Source organism: Echinops telfairi, unplaced genomic scaffold (genome assembly GCF_000313985.2).
Source record: "Echinops telfairi isolate 266 unplaced genomic scaffold, ASM31398v2 ScPeMD7_53;HRSCAF=182, whole genome shotgun sequence".
NCBI classification, from domain to species: domain Eukaryota; kingdom Metazoa; phylum Chordata; class Mammalia; order Afrosoricida; family Tenrecidae; genus Echinops; species Echinops telfairi.
This window is the reverse complement of record NW_022103951.1, coordinates 10,405,261-10,409,592: the sequence shown is the minus strand read 5'-3', so window position 1 is coordinate 10,409,592 and position 4,332 is coordinate 10,405,261.

Genomic DNA, 4,332 nt, shown 5'->3' with positions numbered 1-4,332 from the left:
GCCGCTGTCGCTGCCGCCGCCGCCGGTGGTGCGTGAGTGTGTGCGCGCCGTGTCCGGGCGAGTGTGTGCTGTGTGCGGCGCTGGCCTTTACTATATACACGAGGGGTGGGAGGAGCGGGGAAGGGGAGGGCTTGGGGAGGCGACGGCGGCGGAGGGGGAGTCAAGGGGGACGAAAGTGTACCCGAGGAGGCGGCGGCAGAGGAGGGACAGGTGATCTAGCCCACGGCGAGGGCGTGGCGGTGGGCGGCGCGGGCGGCAGGAGGAAGGGGCACCCGCGACGAGGCGGGCGGCTCGGGTGCCTGAGCTGGCTGGGGACCCATCCAAGATCCCAGGATGGAGAAGACGGAGGGGCAGACCCCAGATGAGAGGATGAGGTTGGCTGGTGACAGGGGGTGTTGGGGCGGTGGGGAAGGCCCAGAAAGCCGCCTAAAATGCCAACTCTAAGTCCAGGCGAATTGGCTGCGCACAAAATGTGAGATGATTATAAGCCAAATTGGTCCACGGACATAATCAAATTTCCACATACTTGCCAGAGAGGTGATTCCTTTATTAATCTGATGATTAGCATTTATTAACCACTTGGTCTTGGCCAGACATTGAACTCAGAGCTGGAGTTAACAAAGATGATGGATAGCTGGTGGCTGACCAGTAGAGAGAGGATAGAGAGCTGTCGTACAATGGAGCATTTTCAAAACCAACAGTGACAATAACATCAAAATTCTGGGAAAAATGTTTTAAGCAAACAGAGGATGCAATTACATTGGCTTAATTGATCCCTAAAGAGGTAAAAGAGCCCCCCCCCCCTATTAATCAAAACAGGATGAAGATATATCCGACAGTGGGCAGAGAGATCATGACTTTAATCTGAGCAGAGAGCTGTAGGGAATCCAGCTGCCTGTTTTAGACCCCCAAGTCCTAACTCTGTGCTAAGGCACCATGACTTCCCTCTTGTGAAATCCATCAACAGCAGCAGCTTGGCTCCTTTGTCATTGGTATGAGAACCCATATGGGTGTTGGAAAAGCTGGATTCTCTCCAGGTTGTGTTGCTTGGGATGGCAGTAAACAGGGCCTATAAACTTCCCTGGGAACTTTTGCCTTTGTGGTCCCTTTCCAATCAATCAATCAATGCATATTACATTTTACAACTGCATTGGTATAAACACAGATATATTAATGTTGCATAGTAAAATACTTTCTCTGTCCTTCAAGGGCATATTTTTTCTCCCTTCTGATTTGAAAATATAATCCAGGCTCCCCTAAGAGCACGGGGGCCCCAGGCACTGTGCCTCTTGAAGCAAAGATGGCTTTGGGCCTACCATTCCTTAGTGCAGAATTTCTTCTGATTAAAAAGAAGAGCTACAGGGAAGAGGATTGGATTTATCCGGGGGGCAGGAAGACCCACAATGAAAGCTTCAGACTGGATACTAAGAGCTACTAAGAGAAAAACCAATCCCTACGAGTTTCAGTTGGGCTCTGGAGGTTTTCAATGAGCCCGAACAATTGATGATATTTGTGCCCTGGTGGCACAGCGGATCAAGCTAGCACCCACCAGCTGCCTCCTAAGAGCAAGAGGTGGCCTTCTGCTTCTGTCAAGACAACAGCCTTGGAGATCCTCTGGGGGCAGTTTTACTCAGTCCTGCAAGATCACTACAAGGCAGACTCTAGGGCAATGGGTTTGGCTTTCTTTATGGTGGACAGAGTTGGCTAGGACCGTGTCTTCAGCGATTTCAGCCATCAAAGACTTGTGCAGAGCTCAGAAATGTCCTGAGTGCTTAGATGAGGTCTGTGAGTTCTCAGTTGCCTGAATGTAACTAAAGCCACAGCCGGGCAGTTATAATTGGGCAAGTTCATGGATGAAAGAGCCATAAAGGTTTTGTGTGTGTTGAGGGGGCTTGTGTGTATACGGTAGGGATTGATATCTTGGGAGGCAATTATCAGCCTCTTCCTTTTGTTGGCCTAGATCGCAACCCTGGGTTAATGTTTGATCCTCTCTGGCAGTTGTGTGTCATAGTCGCTGCCCTTTGAGGTGCTTACGGTTTCGGGAAAGATGCCCTGGGTTCAGATTGATGCAAAATAAACAGGCATCATGAACCCCACCCCCCAAGAAATGTACAGTATCAACTTTTTGTGTGTCCTGAATGACTGCCCCTGTGTGGCAAGGGAAAAAGGAGGTGTCCCTACGCAGGCAGGCTGGGCGGGGTGTGTGTGTGCGTGCACGCGCACATGACAGAAGGGGGAGAGAGGATGAATATGTAGGGGCTGCTTTGGGACTGAAATATGACATTAATATGCAAGAATTCTGTTCCTACAATTAAATGAGTACCTAAGGAAGGAGGGAATAAAGAGCAGAAAAGATCAACAAACATCTGTCAGGGTGGGTCAGGGTGATTTTTCAGATCTGCAAGTCTAAAAACAGGGGGTACTTTTAAGTGACAAGACAAAACGGAATGAAACTCGTTGCCATGAAGTTGCTTCAAACTCATCTCGGCCCTTTAGGACAGAGTCGAATCTAGGGTCTCCTAGGCTATAATCAGTTTCGAAGCCGATCTTGGGAGCAGCTGGTGAGTTTGAACCATGGAACTTTCCATTAGCAGCTGAGTGCTCACCCAGTGCACCACCAAAGATCCTTGATATAAGTTCGATTCCCCATATGTCCCACCTCAGAACTGATTATTTGAATAAAGGCTGCCAAGGAAGGAGAAAAGGAAGTGAAGTTCCCCCATTCTGTCCTGTGAAGGAGCTTTCTTCTGAACTCAATGGGGAGCCAGTGAAACATTTTAAGTAAAAGAGTGACCAGGGCAGGTTTGCATATGGGAACAATCACACTGGTGGTCAGTGTGTTGTACTGATTGGAGGTAGGTGAACTTGACAGCTGAGAAAAGGCTGCTGCAGTGATCAGGGTTTGAATCCAGGTCATGGAAGTAGAGATGAATTTGAGTCAAATGGATAGAGAATCAACTGGCAAACAACAGAGGGAAGGAAACAGGAGGAGTTAGGGTGATGGATGCCTAATTTTCTGAATCAAGTGGCAAGCTGCTTGGGGGTGTGGTCATTGAGCTAGAGGGCCCTAGGAAGACAAGTAGATGTGGGGCTGGAGACGATGAATGTCATAGAGCTCCCCTAGGAACAGATCTTGAGATCAGGAACCAAGTACCGACAGTTCATTTGGAAGGTCAAGGAAACCCTAGAGGAGGAGGAGTGTGTTAGTCTGGGTAGACTAGAGAAACACATTCATAAACAGGCATATGTATATAAGGGAGAGGTTTATATACAAGAGGAATTGAACATTGAGAAAACATCCCCACCCAGTCCAGTCCAGTCCAAGGCTGACATTATAAGTCTGATATTAGCCCATATGTCTGATACCAATCTATAAAGTCCTCTTTAGACTCACGAAACACATGAATGAAGCCAAATGCAGGACCATCACAAGCCAGTGGGTAGAAAGTCTTTGGGTCCAGAGGTGTTTTAAGCATCTCAGTGCTGGCAGGGGTCTCTCTGTGGCTTCTGAGGTCTGGTTGCATCCATGTGGGTTGTCTCCTACAATGTCTCCCAGGGAGTAGCAGGGTGAGAGAGGTGTCTTCCACCTCCAAGGAGTCCCAGATTTCCCAGAGTTCTCAGGAGATGGCTATGCCCACACAGAAGTCCCATTGGCTATCTCCAGATTGACAGCCTAGACTCCACCCCTACACTCTTAATCCTTAAATTGACACCAGACTAGGTGACTACCACAAGTGGAGAAGGAAAACGGAAGCCAATAGGAAGCTTGTTATCCAGACCAATGACCACTGTGGGCAACTGGATCTTCAGCCCCCAGGCAAACTCTGGAATGTGACGCAAAAGTGCCCATTTCAGAGTTATCATGCTCCCATGAAGCTGACCGAGGGTTGTCATGGGGGTACCGATTTTCTGGCAATTGCAACCTGTTGCTTAGCATTGGCAAAGAGGGGGTCCTTTTGGGGTCGAGACATAAGATCTCAACAGCTGGATATCTACAGAGAGCACTGGAATGGTGACATTTGAGGAAGAGAGGTGGGGCAGCATCAGGGAGTTCTTGAGTTGTAGGTGCCTAGTGGGTCAAAGAAGGAGCCCTGGTGGCATAGTGCGTTACTTGTTGGGCTGCTAACCACAAGACCAGCAGTTAAAATCCACCAGCCACTCAGTGGGGGAGAGATGAGGCCTTCTGCTCCCTTGAGGGGTTACAGCTTGGAAACTCACCGAGGCAGCTCTACTTGGTCCCCATGAGTCCGAATGGACTAGATGGAAGTGAGAATGAGGTGGGCAGCCCCGCAGCCAGAGCGCTTCGCCTGGTGGACATTTGAAAGAAAGACT